General features: G+C 42.6%; 1 protein-coding gene across 2 annotated transcripts in view; it reads right to left on the bottom strand.

Moving 5' to 3' along the window:
* The window catches only part of METTL9 (methyltransferase like 9), a 492,341-nt gene extending 482,826 nt beyond the window's left edge, over positions 1–9,515 (bottom strand). The window contains exon 1 of one of the 2 annotated variants that reach the window (XM_044063992.1): positions 9,096–9,515. The gene's annotated coding sequence lies outside the window, so the exon portion shown is untranslated. The remainder of the gene's footprint in view (positions 1–9,095) is intronic. The other variant, XR_006363847.1, reaches the window with a different exon arrangement.
* Positions 9,516–18,734: the final 9,219 nt, after the last annotated feature.

Genomic DNA, 18,734 nt, shown 5'->3' with positions numbered 1-18,734 from the left:
ACTATCTCCTATACTCTCACTTTTAAAACCCTATCCTAGCTTGTCTGCTAACCATCAACCTCTCATCTGTACTCCCCACATAAGACTCCTACATAAGACACTCCTTACCTCACCATCCCCCTTCTACTCCTTTATTACTCTCTACTTCATATCATACATCACCACCCCCCTTCTACTCCTTTTGGTACTCTCTACTTCATATCATACATCACTACATTGCCATCCCCCTTCTACTCCTTTTATAAATCTCTACTTCATATCATACATCACTACATAACCCTACACAATCTCCTACTCTCTCTTACAGCCCCCACCCGCACATCACCCCTCACACATTTCTAACCTCTCCTTACCCATTTCTAATCTCCCCACCTAATATCTTGACATTTAAAAATACCCAAAATGTATTTCTTTCCAAGTATATAAAATGTAGTATTCTCTGTACTCTGAACCCACTCTCCCTATTACTTGGCTTCTTTGACGCTCTACTCCTGGATGGTGACGACCACTCCAACCCAGGGCCCACCTCTCCCTCTCACAAACTATTCCTACCTCATCCCCTCAGACACTACCCCAATCCCACACTCTCCACCTAAACCACTATCCAATTTCTCAATGAATATCCAAAGCATGGTTAACATTTCAGCACTCCACCCATGGATCTACCTTAACTCCTTATCTTAACCCTCTCTGAAACTTGGTAAAAGCCTCACATCTCTAACTCAGAAATCCTACCCCCAGGCTACAGCATCTTGTGTGTGGACAGGGCAAATAAGAGAGGACATGGTGTTGCCATTCTCTATTCAGACAGACTTACTCTCACCACTGTTGACTTCCATACCCAGCTTTACTCCTGCCGAAAACCTTATTGCAAATTGTCATATTAACCCTCAAAAAAAAAATTGCTACAGCATCTATCTATACCCCCCCCCCCAAGTGATAATACTCCTGTTCTTGAAAACTCTCTTGGCTCATCCAACATATTCTCTGTGAAACCATTATACTTGGTGACGTGAACACAGATTGGGCTTCATTTTCCTCCATCTCCTTCTCATATTCTTAATCTGTACGGCTTCTACCAACTCATCTCTTCTCTTCCCCCACCAGGACCAACAAAACTTCATCTGGATCTATAATAGACTGGATCCTCACTTCCGATCTTAGCCTCTATCATAACCCAGGCATTCTCCCCAACTCTGAGTGACCACTGCCCTACCTACATCCAATAGACAATCCCAACACTCACCCAGAGTGCACCTTTACAGAGAACATCGCAACCTGACTCAATTCAATCCATATAAGTTTAACTCTACATTGTTCAATATCAATTGGACCTTACTCTATAACCTCCCCCTTGATGACGTAGTCATTACCTTCAATAAGATATTTCTTGACGTACTCAACTTCGTGACTCCATCCAGGAAAATCATGGCTAACCAAACAAACACACTATTATGCATCAGAGAGATGTTGCCTGGAAAAATTGGGTCAAAAATAAAACATCCCTTACTGCAACAGTACAGAGTGTTTAGAAACGTGTGTAAAAGGCTGGTCCAAAGACAAAAAAAGCATCCTTTGCCTCCAATTAATATAGCCCACATAAACCTCCCCAAAAATGTAGTCCACAATTAATAAAATCCTCTACCTTGGTAACCTCCTACCCCCAACCCTTCCCCTCTAAATACTGCCAAAATAAACTGCTGCCCTATTAAACAAACTTCATACAGACACTTCAGTGGGACTATATTGAGTTAGTCTTTGCCTCTACCTTCCAGTCCATACTCCACCAATTCATTCTCCTTACAACCTGCTCCCATTTCTTTCATTAAATCCAAACTAAAACTCCAACCTTGTTCTCCCTCGGTTGACAAATTACCTCATTTCCTTAACGCTGCAAATTCTATTGCCTACCCTATCTCTACTCTTATAAATCATTCTATTACTGAAGTTCTAGTCCCAGATATATGGAAATCCTTTTATACACTATTCCTCTTCATAGGGAGGTACTAAGCTATTGGCCCTAGGGCCTACGTAACCCTAGCCAACACGGTTCCCTGGCTTATGCCACCCAAGAAAGTTATTTTCCTGTGCCACTGTCGAGCAGACAGACAGAAGTGATCCGCGGGGTGTATTTCCTATTTCCCATCCACTCATCAAGATTTTTCTTGAAAAGTGCTAATGAAGAACTTTGCTTGACATAGATGGGTAGACTGTTCCAGAGTATGGGAAGTCTCAGGGACAGGAATCCATCCCTCCATCACGTCCCGTTTATTGTGGTGACAAGGTTAAGGTCCCTAGAACATGTAGCTCGGCGGGATTGGGATTTCTTTAGGTGTAGCATGTCCCAACAGCTCTGGGCTTGACATAGCTTTATATGTTAGGCAGAGATCACCTTGGAGTAGGTGAGATGCTATGGAGTAAAGCTGGAGTTTGAGACAGTCAGTGTATGGCATCTGTTTGAGTCCAGTAATCCTCTTTGTGAAGTACTTCTGTGGCCCTTCCAGCTGCTGCAGATGTCTTGTGAGGTACATTCCAAAAGGGGCGTTGTACTCTATAATGGGTCTAATGAGTGTCGAGTAGAAGGGAACAATGACTTCTTTTTTTCCTGGATGAGAACCCTTTTATGATGGGATGTGTCACATAGTCCTATCAAAGGACAGATTACTGTCCACCCAAGTCTCAAGGTCTCACACATTCTGTGTCAAGTAGACTGCTGTTTATGTAGTACTTCATGGGTACAGAGTTTTTACCAAGGGGGTGATAATGCACTTTTTGGCAATGAGCTTGAGGCCATGACACCAGGCACCTGTCTCAGAGAGGCCCTTCTGTAGGATTTCCACATCATTTGGGGACTCTACTATGGTTCCTGGTTTGCAGTCATCTGCGAACTTCGTTAGCCAGATGCCTTCTGTGTTGGCCTGTACTTCAGAGTAGTAGATATCAAACAGGAGAGGTCCCAGGACTGAACCCTCTGGTACTCTACTTATCACTGGTTTGAGGTCAGATTTGGAGTGTGCAACTTTTACAGTGTGGGTTCTCTGTCAATAAGCCAGTTGGCAACCCATCTTGTGATGTAGGGATTTATACCTAGTTTAGTGAGTTTAGCTATAATTCCAGAATGGGGGATGGTGTCGAAAGCCTTGGCAAGGTCAAGATAGGCTGTGTGAACCACCTTACCCTCATCTACGGCTTTGGTGACTGCCTAAGAAGTCAATCAGGTTCAGGAGGCATGATCTGCCTTTCACAAACCAAACTGGGTGGGATCCAGAGTTTGGAGGTTACCAATGTCTTTGTTTAGGAGTTCCATGATGATACGTTCCATGGCCTTGCAGACCAGGCTCATCAGGCTAATAGGGCGATAGTTCCCAGGATCAGTGGTGGCTCCCCCTTTGTGGAGTGGGATAACTGTTGCTGTACGCCATTCAGTGGGCACAAAGCCTGATGTGAGGCTATGATTGAACATGGTGCTTAGGTGGGGAGCCAGTTTGTTCTGAAGTTCGTGGAAAATGCAGCCTGGGATATTGTCCGGTCCCATAGATGCCGTGTTTTTGGCCGAGTGCAGCTTTTACCTGCGTAGCTGTGATCACAGGGACTCTGCATTCTTCCTGTATAGATATGCACCCTTTAGGGGTGAAACTCCACGAAACTCCACTGACCCGTCCAACTATAGTCCTATCGCTATATTTCCCCCCCTTAAGCACGCTCAGTTACTTAAAACGCCTGCTTGATAATCCCAACTCCCACCCAGCATGGCATTAGACCAGATGTGTACAACCCGCAGGCGGTGTTCAAAGCTCTTCCATGCGGCCCAAGCCCAAATTCAACATTTTTTTCCGTTTTTTCACTCTTGCGATGTTTAACCAGCATGCACGTTTCAAAAGCACCCTTCCTGTTTAGTTTTTTTCACGCCGAAATAGGAGCTGTGTATTCGCTCTGAAGAATTTGTTGTTCGCGCCGAAGAGGGATTTATCGTTGACTTTAAAAACAGACAGCAACTCCTGACCTAACTGTATTAACAGGCAAGTAGAAAATCCTGCTGTTTTTTTTTTTAATAGGGGTAGATTCTTGTTTTAGCACGAGGAGTTTTTGGGTTGATGCAGTGCACTGCATATAAAGATGCAGTCTGGCAATGAAGCTATTACCAGTAGGAGGTTTTTAATCAAGCTAGTAAAAGAAATTACAGCAATGATAATGTGCAGAATTCTTGCAAGCAAATTACTTACTTCCCAATACATTACAATTAAGGGTGAAGGAAACAGAGCACTGGAAAGAGGTCAGCAGTGATAAAAATGGCAGGAGACTACCAGACTTACAAGTTAGTGACTGAAAAATACAAGATGCATTGGAAATTTTACAGGGTTGTTGTGATGTAGTTTGCAGAGAAGCCAAACTATAAAATCATGTATTTTGTGGTGAATTTGGCAAACTTAAGAGCAAACTACCCCCGTCTCTGAAGGAACATGGAATTCCAGAGAGGAGTCCTGCTAAATATTTTAGATTTGGAAGATGGTGGAATGGTGCCTGACAGATGTTCAGAGAGTCAGAGTTAATAGTTGTGATAAAGACTGAGTAGTTTCATTTATTTTTTACATCCAGATATTGTAATGATGTTTTGATGGTGGAAAAAAAACTACACGAGCTACTTGGTGTAGAATTGATTATATACATATAATCATGTGTGCTCACATCATGTGCTATATGAGTTTAACTTTAAATGCTGATAGCTACTGGAGGTTGCATGTGGTGTGGTGTAACGTAGAGTCTACTTTGATTAAAGATCTCATGGAGTCATACCAGTACTCTTCACAATGTCACAAAAATAACCAAGCAGCCAAGCCCTGCTGGCTTATTGGACTTGAGTGCTTGACATGGCCCTACCTTTATTTTCTGAAGATTACAGATATTAACCATTTTTGTTTTGATATTTCAGAAACGCAATGGTAATAAACAAATATCACTTGTTTATCGGAGTAAGTTTGTCTCATCTGAATACAGGTGGTGTTTCTATTAGTTTTTCATGTAAGAAGGGAAGAGTAAATAATACATTACTGAATGCCAAAAATCCCAATGCCATGTCTTTTTGTCTTCACAGCTATCTAATTATGCTTCCAAAATTTAAGAGACTGTACATTGCTTGTTGTAGGTCATAAGACTTAGGACTCTGATGTAGGTTGTAGCAAGGCTTATATAACAGTGTGACTATATAACACACACTTACGTGTGTAACTCTTCAGAAGCTGAATTTGATGAGCATGTTTTCACAGTTCGCTTGAAAAGTGAAAGGCAATTGGCTCTGTACAATCTTTACCTTCTTCACATTTAAAGATAAGATGGGGGTCAAAGCAACTCTGGCTAAGGACCGAGTGCAGTGTATCGCCCGACTTTGTATAAAGGTCCAATTTTTACAGCATTACGTCTGTGTACTGCTGATAGCAGTTGCAGTGTTTTCCGCTTTGCAGATGCCACTTGTATTATGCTAGCCAACTGTTCTGATTTTGGTTGATTTTTTTTTTAGAACTAATGGGTGACCTAGAAATGTAATTTGCAGTACTATGTTGCACGAGTAGGCAAAAATCCATAAAATGATTTTAAAAGATGTTTTTTTAGTGGTCTCTTGAATGGAAATGTTCTTTGAGCTTTTGTATCTTTTTAATGAGATGTTTGGGATCATAGAAATCTAAAAAGTCAAGATTGCTCAATGAAATTTGATTTTCTGAGTCTCTATTGGAATAAATGTTCTAAAGCCCTAGGTCACATCTGCCTGACAATGTTTTTCTGCGGATACAAGTACATTTTTTCAGTTACAACTCACTTTTATTTATGTGAGTGTTCTATCATAAGCAGTTACAGTATGATCTTACTAAAAGTATTTTGTAAACATAACCAAGATGTTAAAGGTTAACTGTTACATTAGAATGAGAATTTGAATTTTAGGGCAAATATATTACATTTAATCATTGTTCAAATGCACCTACAGTACAGCCAGGAGGTCGACTTTGGTAGCCCGCGACGACAAAACAGTTAACTATACGATACATTTTATATGCGGCCCCAAGACAATTTCTGTTCACTCAAATGTGGTCCTGGCAAGCGAAAAGGTTCAACACCACTGCTTTAGACCCTACCACAGCACATCTACCACTCTACTCTCATTCACCCAAACAATAGCAGAAGTCCACGATAAAAACCCTCTACTGTCTAGTTCATTCCTTGATCTCTCAAAGGCCTTCGACATGGTCTCTCACCCTAAACCAATATCTAAACTCTCTGATCTTCATCTCTCTATCCCCTCCATTAACTGGTTCTGTAGTTACTGCTCTGACAATACGTACGCAGGCAAACTGTCTCCTCCCCATTTCTGCCTGTCAACACTGGTGTTCCCCAGGGATCCATTCTGGGTCCCCTCCTATTTACCATTTTACTAATAGATTACACTATGCTACTAACCTGTCTACCCCTTTTACAATATGCCACACGTATTAGCACTGCCCACATCATCTCTGAGCTCCCTGTTCTTACCCAAAACACCTTCACTTCCATTGAAGCATGGCTTACTGACAACCAACTAATACTAAATAAAAAAAAATCTACTTTTCCTCCCTAAAACAATAGCACCAACTAATACTAAATAAAAAAAATTCTACTTTTCCTCCCTAAAACAATAGCACATCTCAAATCCTCCTTCTCCATTACTTCCCTTGACAAAACCATCACACCTGAATCCCATACCAAATTATTCTGTTACTATTGAGAATTAACTAAAATTTGAGAATGAACTAAAATTTGACATTCATATCAAAGAATGCATTAAAAAAATAAAAACACACACCAAAAACTGGGGTCTTCTACACCGTAATTATAAACTGCTTTCATTCTCTACCAAACCCTCCTTTGCCCCATCTCTTCTTACCCTCTTCTATATGTTACACCAGTCTTTATTAACCTTCTAACCAAGTTAGAGCAAACATACAATAAAATAGCTAGATTCGCCTTAAACCTCACCTACAAATACCACCACTGCCTCGCCCTCCAGTCATTACAATGCCCTGTATTCCCAAACTACTTCTTCCACAACTGGAAAGTCTCTATATAAATACTCTGTAGCACACTCTTGGAATGTCCCTCCTCTTAACATAAGTATCATCCCCCATAAACAAACGCTAGTTCAAACTTGAGCTTAAAAACTACCTCCAAAAGATCTGGTCCTATGCCCTGTCTAGCTCAAACCTGAACTACTTGCTATCCAACTCCTTTTTCTCAGTCCCATCAGCCACCCCTTTTCTTTTTCTAATCTTACTATCTTTTTTCTTGCAAATATTTTTACAATCGTAAATATTTGTTTTGCTTTTGAATTACCACCTTGTTTTAATGTACATACATACATTCTGCCACTAGAAAACAACTGCACGACACTATTTGACTGTATTAATGATGAGTAAGTTCTTGCTGTTTCTATTTCTGTTGTACTACACAGACCACGTTGTTTTCCGAAGGATTTATTATGTACAGTTTTACATCCAACACACTCGGATTCATTCCGGTCCCCAAAAACAGTTTTGCCCGATGTTGCGGAAATGACTTTATTCGTGATGACGTTTGACTTGCTGATGTGTAGCGGGTATATCAGTACTGAGTCAGAAGATGCCTTACACGTAAACCACTGGTCACCCCTTGGCAATCTATAGTCTACCACCTTTTTAAAAATCAGTTTTAGGAAGACCGGATGGGATCAAATTTTACGGTAAAAATAGGACCAACTTTAAAAAGGATGTCCTCCCTGTGGTCGCGTGGGTTTCCTCCGGGTGCTCCGGTCTCCTCCCACATCCCAAAGACGACATGCTGTAGGTGGATTGGACATTAAACTGGCCCTAGGTGTGAGTGTGTGTGCCTACTGTGGAAAGTTGGGCGCTGGGCTGGCAACTAGACACTGTAAACTCCACTGCCAAAAAATGAACGGACAGGTGATGCGCTCTAGTAATTGACACTCATTCTTCCTATGATAACCTCGTAGAGATGCTTACCTCTCAACTATACAGATTTTCGTAGAATGTCCACATTTTACGAACTGATCGTCATAAAACATTTGGTTTAAGAATCATCCAGACTGAAGTCAGAAAACAGACATTTGAATTCCAGACAAGTTCAATGTCAAAACCTGCAATAATAAAAAAAAAAACAATCCCCATCATAGCACCTTCCATCCCCAAAATGAGGAACACTTGCCTTCATAATGTGGAACAAATGGGCAAAATGTGGAAGACATACTAATGGCTTACTCACAACTTCAACTTGGAAGGTCATAGGATGGTTAAAATATGCTGGTTTTACTTATAAAGAAGATGTTTTAATGAATTATTATGATTAATGTCTATTTACCATGGATTTCACTTAAAAAAATCCTAACACTGAAGGTGTGACAGACTCTTTCAATGTGGAACTTTGAGGAACATGAACTTTTTAAGACCCCAAATGAGGTAAGCTCCTCGTAATGAGATACACTTGAGAGGTATGAAATTCCCCATTGGTGCCACTTTTTCCAACCCCCTCCCTTTGTTTACAACTTTGTCCAAATTTCTTGCACAAAGAAACTTGAGAGATAACAAATATACATTTTCAAATTGGCAATATATACAGCACAGCACCAACGCAACTTGTAAGAAGGATGGGGCGCGTGGCGTGTACACGTGTGCAGAGACACTAGCGCATATTCTAATTAAAACGGCACCCTCGTTAAACGCCAGCGGTTGATCAACCGCGTCTCGAGATTAAATAGCCCTTGGCTTATCTATCTTTCCAATAGGAACCCTATAAAATAATTAGGCTTTACGTGACTGCCTCGCATTCTCTCAACTTGAAAGGTCGAGTCTTCTCAACGTACGCGTAAGCTTCCCCCCCAGTGGGTGCTTTCTACAGCTTCTTACGTTGTACACTACAAAAGGGGGCGCCAATGCCTTGTAAATCCACTCATACTCAGAACAAATAATATGAAATATCAGCCTCGCATCAAAGGTTAAACGCAATAACCACCACTAAAAAAAAAATCACCAATAATAATAATACGCAAAAATCATAAACAGTAATTTCCACCATCTTACCTGCTTTCATTTCCTTGATAATACAACCTACAGAACGTTAAGACACTGCTCGATGCTGTGAACCAGGATAATCTTTTTCTGGAAACAGGGTTTACGCCTAAAAGTAGCTGCACCATTCAATATACTGAACGGAAGTACTTCTACCACTGCAATCTACTGTTATAAATATAAATTACATACACATTGACATATGGTCCTACATTTTGACTACCATACGATGCCGTTAACCCAGAAACAATTCTTTCAAAATTTCCAATCCACAAAAAAGCTTGGTACGTTCCCCTTTCCTGCGCAGACGCACTCAACCCTCGAATCCGCCGGATGTAAAATATGACTACCAAGTTGATAATTGAAGAAGAGTAGTTGAAGTCACTGTTCTAAAGGTTGATTGGAGTATGATGCAGCTCTACAAAAACTTCAGTTTTCTCTCGGGCGAGAGAGGAAACATTTTATTAAGGACTGGAGTTGGTACATCGTTCTCTGATTTTCAGGGATGTACTTGACTTTGACTAAAATTTTGTCTGTGTCCGTCTTAATCATTCCTAAAATTGGGGACTCTTGGAGAAAAGGCGGTGAATTGCACTTAATGACCATAATCAGAGTTATAGACTTCTTTTACTTCCGAAAACGTATATTAATTCACAGTATCTTATCTTGCCAATGTCTGTAGTTAATAGCGAGGGTATAGCCAAGCATACTCTTTGTTCTCCATAGAGTATATTTTTCCTTTGCATCAGTCAGAAAAATTGTAACTTTTTTCAGGCTGTATTACGTTTACAATTGTCTAAAGCAGTAGTTCCCGAAACTTTGCAAGCTGGAGGACCCTTTTTATAAAGGAAATGTTTGGGCGGACCCCTATATTTTCAGTTGTGTTTTTAGAGTGATATTAATTAATATAAGTAAAGCATATGTTGCTTTTGAATCAACCCACACCTACACACTTAGCATCCCCCCCACGCAGCCTTTCATAGGATCCTAGGAGGTTACTAGGCTAATGGCCCTGGGGCCCTTACAAGCCTGACCAAGAGTTTATCCCCAAAAAGAAACCTCCGTCAGCACTTGTCCCCCTGTCAATGGGGGACACAGATGGTACAAATTTGTGGTTTCCTGGTTTCCCATCCACTCATCAAAGTTGTGCTTGAAGAGGATCAGCGAAGTACTCTGTTTAATGTGTATGGGAAGTCAATTCCAGAGATGGGGTAGCCTGTGAGAGACAAACCTGTATCTCCAGCAGGCTTTGTTCATGTCACATATTAGATTCAGGCCTTTTGAGCGGATACTGCATGAGGAGTTAGACTTATGGATGTGGAGCATCTCTAGTAGGGCAGAGTCCAAGATTACCTTGTAGGCGAGACACAGATAACCCCTGAGCAATCTGTATGATACCGAATACAGTGATAGTGATTTGAGCCTGTCCACTTAGGACAGGTGTTGGAGGCCATGGATTCTCTTTGTGAGGTATTTCAGTGGCCTTTACAGTTAGTGTAGATGTTTGGAGAGGCACATACCAAATGGAGCATTATATTTAATTATTGGTCTAATGAGGGAGGAGTATAGTGAGGTAATAACCTTCTTTTTTTCTGGATGTAATCCATTTACTTATGAGATGAACCAAGTAAAAGGCTTTCCTGACCACTGCCGCTACATGATGGTCGAATGTGAGGTTATCAACCCAAATGCCTAGGTCTCTCACCACAGGTTGTGTGCTTAGGAGGTTGCCATTGATGTGGTAATCAAAAGGTATATATATATATATATCTATGGGTCTACCTGAGATGGTCGACAGGCCATATGATCGACACTCATTTGGTCGACAAGCATGTTATGTGGGGGGCTTCGCCTCGCACACCACCCAATGTGTGGGGCTGTGCCCCCCACACACCCCCTAACTATATATATCAACTCCAGGGTCGCACAACATTGGGGAGGGGGGCAAATCTGCTTGTCGACCAAATGAACTGTCGATCATATGGCCTGTCGACCATCTCAGGTAGACCCATATATATATGTATATATATATATATATATATATATATATATATATATATATGGATCTAGGACTTTTGATCGAAAGATCAAAAGTCCGAATCCATAATTACCAAACATACTTTACTAAAAGTGCTTTCACCAAAAAAACGCTTATGGTAAGGTATGTTTAAAAAAATAAATAAACCTAATTCTATGCAGGGGAGCAAGCCCCCCTGCACCCCACACACCCCCTACTTTTAATATTCTCACTCCAAGGTTGCATTACAGTGGGGAAAAGGGAATTTTCCCTTATCCGCACCAAGCATATATAAGCACAACAAGCATACTTATCCGAAAGTGCTGCTTCGGAGAACAGCACTTTCGGTTAGTTTCGGTTAGGTATGCTTAGTAATTTCTGCTTCGGTGAAAAGTGCAGTCGGGGATCTGTACGGATCCCATATATAAAAGTATATATATAGATATATATATATAGATATATATATATATATATATATATATCTATATACACACACGCATTATATGTACATATATATGCACACACATATATATATATATATATATATATATATATATATATATACATACAATAAATATATATATTTATATACACAAATATATATATATATATGTATATGTATATACATATACACACACACACACATATATGTATATGTATATACATATACACACACACACACATATATGTATATATATAGATATATATATATATATATATATATATATATATATATATATATATATATATATATCGGTGTGTGAAAGCTGCCAGCCTAGCCAGATAGAATTTTATGCATAATTCTGTCATTTGTAAATATGAATGTTGAATTACATGCTTGTTTTCTTAAATGAAAGAATATGCTGTGAAATGTTGAACTCAAAACAATGTAGCAACATTGCCCTCTGCTGTAAAGAAAACTAAGTCAAGCATTTCTTCTCTGTCCTTTGAAATTGAAATTATTTCATGACTGTCTTTGATGTTTACAATTCGGCTCCGGCCGGGCTAGATGAAGGCTTCCTGCCTTTTGTTTTAAAGTTAATGACCAGAATTTACATATGGAATGTCCTTTATTGCTCTGGTTTCTGCTTAGGTGTAAAAGAATGTAAATGCAGTTTCAGTCAGCCTGGGAACACCAGGAAAGTGTAAAAAATGATGTAATGGGAAGCAGGACTGCAATAGCAATGTAAACAGGGAGAATCAGAAGGCATTAAGCATTTTTGTCTTGAACATCCAACTCATAGCACCATCCTGCTCATATGCAAGTTATCTTAGACTTGTGTTTTCTTTTATAAATAGCTAGGAACTAGAAATATTAGACTGTGTTTTTCTGTGATGTCAGTACTGTACTACTGATTTTTTTTAAATATTTCTGTGTGATCTCTGAACTCTTGACTAGCACTGTGTAGTAGAAAGTATTGTCTTGTGGTTTTATTTATTATTAAATATCTTAAAATCTTTTAACTGTGGCTGGTTTTGTGTAGAGATAAGTTAAGCTCTTAAGAGTACTTGCATGTCTTTGGTAAAACTGTACAAAGCCACGCTAATGGCTTTAGCCCTGGGCTATACTACCAATTGGATAATAATATTGTTCAGTAATAATTGGACACCCTTTTAAGGGCCTTAGAGTAGCTGATAAGTATTAGTGGGTGGTGGCAAGAGGAACTACCATATAGTCTGGGAGAAAGGGGCACAGCTGGAGAAACTGTACCACCCTTCCCCAGGAGTGTCTGTGTGGTTGTATAAACTCTTCTCTAAGTGCATGTGTGTGTGTTTGTCACCTACTTGGGCAGGGACATGAAGCACTGGTTGGACAGAGAAGGTGTTAGAGGTTTTAGCTTGCCCACTAGGCTGAGATATGGACCCTGTAGCTGTGCCAGTGGGGAGTCTTATTGGGGACCTGGGGAGCGACCAGCCCCAGACTGGCTGTGATCTCTGTGTGCTTTTAAGGGAAATTGCACTTTACTGTGTGTATTTGTTATCCTTTCCGCTTATATGAGACGCCCTCTCTGGTGTTCGTGGTGAGGACTGAGGCTTCTTGATTGCTGGGCCAGGGCACAGGTGTCACATATTAATTGTTTGGCAGTAGTGGGATACCCACACCACATATTAATTGGTTGGCAAATACTAATTGGCTTGTAGTGGTGTGGGTAGATTGAATCCTGTAGCTTGTGTACAGTGAGCTTTGAATGTGTTTTTGTACTCTAAAACAGCCACGCAGTGAGTACTCAGAGTTCAGATCACAATTGTTTTATTTCTTTTGTTACCTTAGTTAGTCCAGGTGAGCAGGCAGCATGTCTGCAGAGGAGTATGGAGAGCTGACAAGGAGCCATCTGGCGGAGATGTGTCAGGCTAGGGATCTGGTGCATGGAAACCTGACTAAGGCAGACCTGATTGCAGCCTTGGTTACAGCTGCATCAGAAAACAGCAACCAGGAGGACAATCATAATACCCCTGGAGAATGGACAGCTCAACCTTTCTGCAGTGGACTTAAAAATCCAACTGGAGCTAAAGAGACTTGAGTTGGAGGCCAAGCATGTGAAATTAGAAGCAGCTGAGAGACTGAGGCATCTAGAGAGTGAAGAGAATGAGAAACTGCTACACCTAGAAGCTGAGGAAAAAGAGAGGCAGAGGCAGCATAAGAAGGAGATGCTGACTCTTCACCAGAGTAATGGAGGTAATGGGGAAGGGAGTAACTGGACCCCCGAAGAACAAAATTTCAGTAAATTTCTTCTGCAGTTTAAAGAGGGTATGTAAACAGTATGAAGTTGACCAAGGGCTCTGGATACGGTTCCTGACCCCCTTACTCTAAGGTAAAGCTGTAACTATATTATCTTAAATGTCTGACATTGCATATTTTGGTTATACTGCTGTAAAAAATTGTCTATTAGAGTTTTTTCAGCTAACACCTGAAACCTATAGGAAAAAGTTTCATGAGCATAGATGCAAGGCAGATGAAAGTGTGTGTGAATATGTTGCTGATTTGAGCACTTATTTCCATAGGTGGGTGAGTGGATGTCAAGTCACCACTTTTGAAGGTCTGGTAGACCTTTTGGTGAGGGAACAAGCCCTTAGCACTTTGCCTGAGGACATAAGGATCTGGTTAGCTGATAGACAATGTGCTACTTCAGATGAGTTGGGGAAGAAGGGAGACCCATACCTGGCAGGCAGAGCAGCCCTGCACAGGAAGGGGACCCCCAGTACTGCTCCTGGGTCTAAAGAACCCATGGTGGGCAGCGCAGACTGCCATAACAGAATCTGCCAGTAGCAGGGGAAGCCACTAGTTCAGGTACACGTCCAGGAGCTAGGGTTAAATGTTTTGAATGCAACCAGTGGGGCCATGTGGCATACAGAGGTCCACAGAGACAAGGTGGGGAACAAAAGGTGAGGGAGCCAGTAAGTGGAAAAGGCAAAATGCCAGTAGTAGGTTGTCTTGAGACAACAGGGGTACCGAACTACCATCCTGCAGATGTCCTGATAGGGAAGGATTTGGATGAGGCTGTACCAAGTGCTTCTGCAGTTACACGCAGTCAGGCTAGGAGACGAGCATGTGGGTCTGGTAGCCTGCGGGAGACCCAGACAGACTGCATACTTGCAGCCAGGACTGGTGAGGTGGTTACTTCAGGGAGTGAGCTACGCTGTAGCAGTGAGACTGAAGGTGAGCCACAGCTGCTTGGGGGTACTGATGATCCCTTGGACAGAGTGACTGCAAAGGTAGAGGTGAGTAGTAGTACTCAGGCTGACAGTGAGGCACCACTGTCAGAGGATACCAGACTTCCTGTGGAAGGGGAGCTGGGAAGGGTTACAAGGAGAGAGTTGAGACATGCTCAGCTCTCTGACCCTACATTGCAAGGCCTGAGGTAGGTAGCTAGGGAGGCACCTGATTCTCAAGGAAAGGGGAATCTGTATACTGGGACAAAAGGTTACTATACAGAGAGTGGACCCCTGAGGGAGGGCTAGAAGGTGAGAGAGTACAGCAGTTGGCAGTGCCTAGAGCCTACCATCTGGTGCATCTAGCCATAGCCCATGATATTCCCTTTGCTGGTCATATGGGCATAAAATGTACAAAGAGGCATATTATGCAGAACTGCTATTGGCCTGAAATTTCTAAAGATATAACAGGGTACTGCAGGACCTGTGAGCAGTGCCAAAAGGTAGGCAAGGCAGGAGACAAGGTGAGAGCTCCTTTGATGCCTTTGCCTGTGATTGAGGAGCCATTTCAGAGGGTAGCTATGGATATTGTAGGTCCTCTGGGTACCCCAAGTTCCACAGGGAAAAAAATATATCCTAGTGGTAGTGGATTATGATACATGATACCGAGGCGGTGGCTTTGTCCTCCATTGCGGCAGAGAAGGTGGCGAATGCTTTGTTAGAGATTTTCAGCAGGGTAGGTTTCCCTAAAGAAATACTGACTGACAGAGGTGCCGATTTCATGTCAGACCTGCTGGATTGTCTGTGGAAGTCCTTTGGGGTGAAGCACATGAAGACCACCTCCTACCATCCCCAGACTAATGGTTTTGTTGAGAGGTTAAACTCTACAATAAAGTCCATGCTATGGGCATTTGCAGATCAGTTTAAGAGAGATGGGAGAAATATTTGCCCCATCTGTTTGCTTACAGAGATGTTCCCCAGGAATCCACTGGTTTTTCACCCTTTGAGTTGCTGTATGGGCATAGGGTGAGGGGACCTCTAGATTTAATTCGAGATGAGTGGGAAGGTGAGTGCGAGTCTCACAAGGATTCTGTTGTGGCATACGTCCTAAACCTTAGGACAAGGCTCAGGGAACTCATGGGCTGGGCCCAGGAGAACCTGGCAGAAGTCCGACAACAGAAAAAGGTGTGGTATGACAGGAATGCTTGAGCTAGAGAGTATGCACTGGGGCAACAGGTAATGGTTCTCATTCCTGTCAGACACAACAAACTGCAAGCAGCTTGGGAGGGTCCCTACAGGGTGGTAAGAAAGGTAAACAATGTTGACTACATGGTGGAACTGCTAGGTAGAAGGCAGGGGCAAAAACTGTACCATGTTAACATGATAAAACTTTATCATGATAGAGAGGCCCTTGTGCTGAGCATTTGCAGTGGATTGCAGGAGGAGTCTGAGGGAGATCTGGGGACTGATCTCCTCAGTGAGGCTCGAGCTGATGCCTCAGTAGAAGGGGTAGCAATGTCCCAGCAGCTATCTCCTACACAGGTTCAAGAAATCTGAGCAGTGTTGCAGGAATTTGGGGACATGTTCATTGGGAAACCAGGTTGCACCCATCTGGTGCAGCATCAGGTGGAGACAGGACCCCAAAGGCCTATTAGGCATACCCCTTATAGAGTGCCTGAGAGAGAGTCAAGCAGACTCTGAGTGAGGAGGTACAGGAGATGTTGGAGCTAAAGGTGATTCAAGAGTCCAACAGTCGCTGGGCCTCCCCACTGGGAATCCACTGTTTTTTCACTCTTTGAGTTGCTGTATGGGCATAGGGTGAGGGGACCTCTAGATTTAATTCGAGATGAGTGGGAAGGTGAGTGCAAGTCTCACAAGGATTCTGTTGTGGCATACGTCCTAAACCTTAGGACAAGGCTCAGGGAACTCATGGGCTTGGCCCAGGAGAACCTGGCAGAATTCCAACAACAGAAAAAGGTGTGGTATGACAGGAATGCTCGAGCTAGAGAGTATGATGTGGGGCAACAAGTAATGGTTCTCATTCCTGTCAGACACAGCAAGCTGCAAGCAGCTTGGGAGGGTCCCTACAGGGTGGTAAGAAAGGTAAACAATGTTGACTACATGGTGGAACTGCTAGGTAGAAGGCAGGGGCAAAAACTGTACCATGTTAACATGATGAAACCTTACCATGATAGGGAGGCCCTTGAGCTGAGCATTTGCAGTGGATTGCAGGAGGAGTCTGAGAGATATCTGGGGACTGATCTCCTCAGTGATGCTGTGTCTGATGCCTCAGTTGCAGGGGTAGCAATGTCCCAGCAGCTATCTCCTACACAGGTTCGAGAAATCCGAGCAGTGTTGCAGGAATTTGGGGACATGTTGACTGGGAAACCAGGGTGCATCCATCTGGTGCAGCACCAGGTGGATACAGGACCCCAAAGGCCTATTAGGCAGGCCCCTTATAGAGTGCCTGAGAGAGAGAGAGTCAAGCAGACTCTGAGGGAGGAGGTACAGGAGATGTTGGAACTAAGGGTGATTCAAGAGTCCAACAGTCGCTGGGCATCCCCAGTGGTGCAGGTGCCAAAGAGGGATGGCAGCACCAGGTTCTGTGTGAACTACAGGAAATTAAATAGTCACACAGAGTCGGATGCTTACCCCATGCCTAGGACAGATGAGGCCCTAGAGCAGCTGGGTGGGGCTAAGTATCTTACAACCATTGATCTTACCAAGAGTTACTGGCAGGTGCAGTTGACTCCCAGTGCTAGAGAGAAGTCAGCCTTTGCGATGCCTTTTGACTTGTATGAGTTCACAAAGATGCCCTTTGGGATGAAGAATGCCCCAGTGACTTTCCAGAGGCTGGCAGGTCATATCCTAGCAGGAGCAGGAGGGTTTGCCCTTGCTTACCTAGATGATATTGCCATCTGCAGCCATTCCTGGCCAGAGCACCTTCAGCATGTCAGGAAGGTGCTGGGCAGACTACAGAGTGCAAGGTTGACCATTAAGCCAAGCAGATGTCAGGTGGGTATGGCGGAGGTCTCCTACCTAGGACATAGAGTGGGGAGTGGTAAGATAAGGCCAGAACCTGCCAAAGTGGAAGCCATTCAGGCATGGCCTGCACCTGTTACCAAAAAGCAGGTGAGGGCATTTTTAGGGACAGCAGGTTACTACAGAAAGTTTGTCCCCAGTTATAGTACCATAGCTGCTCCCCTTACAGACCTGACAAGGAAGAACAGGCCAGATAAGGTAGTGTGGACCCCAGCATGTGAGCAGGCATTCCAGATGTTTAAAGAACCTTTGAGAGGACCCCCTGTGTTAGCCAGTCCAGATTACAGCAAATAATTTGTTTTGCAGGTGGATGCTTTGAACCATGGGTTGGGGGCTGTATTTAGCCAGATTTCTTCAGAGGGGGAATAGCACCCAGTGGTTTATCTCAGTCATAGGCTCCAACTCAGGGAGGATTGCTATGCGGCTGTAGAAAAGGAATGTCTAGCCATGGTATGGGCATTGCAGAAACTTCAGCCTTATCTGTATGGAAGGAAATTCACTGTTATGACAGATCACAACCCTCTAATATGGTTAAACAGAGCCAGCCAGGAAAATGCCAAGTTGCTAAGATGGAGCCTGGGTTTGCAAGCATATGATATATAAGTGCAGCACCACAGTGGGATTAGCAATGTCAATGCAGATGGGCTCTCAAGACAGGGAATGGGGTTTAGGTATACTCAGATAGACCTAACTCTCTCAAGCAGCGTTTCTCAAGGGTCACTTGAAAAACTAGTTTGAGTTCTCTGAGGGAGGGGGGGTGAAGGCTGCCAGCCTAGCCAGATAGAATTTTATACATAATTCTGTCACTTCTAAATATGAATGTTGAATTGCAGGCTTGTTTTCTTAAATGAAAGAATATGCTGTGAAATGTTGAATTCAAAACAATGTAGCAACATTGTCCTCTGCTATAAAGAAAGCTAAGTCAAACATTTCTTGTCTGT

This window comes from Protopterus annectens, chromosome 2.part2 (genome assembly GCF_019279795.1).
Source record: "Protopterus annectens isolate FY-2018-M chromosome 2.part2, PAN1.0, whole genome shotgun sequence".
Taxonomy (NCBI): domain Eukaryota; kingdom Metazoa; phylum Chordata; order Ceratodontiformes; family Protopteridae; genus Protopterus; species Protopterus annectens.
Note: the sequence above shows the minus strand (reverse complement) of the source record. Positions and strands in the feature narration are given on the sequence as shown.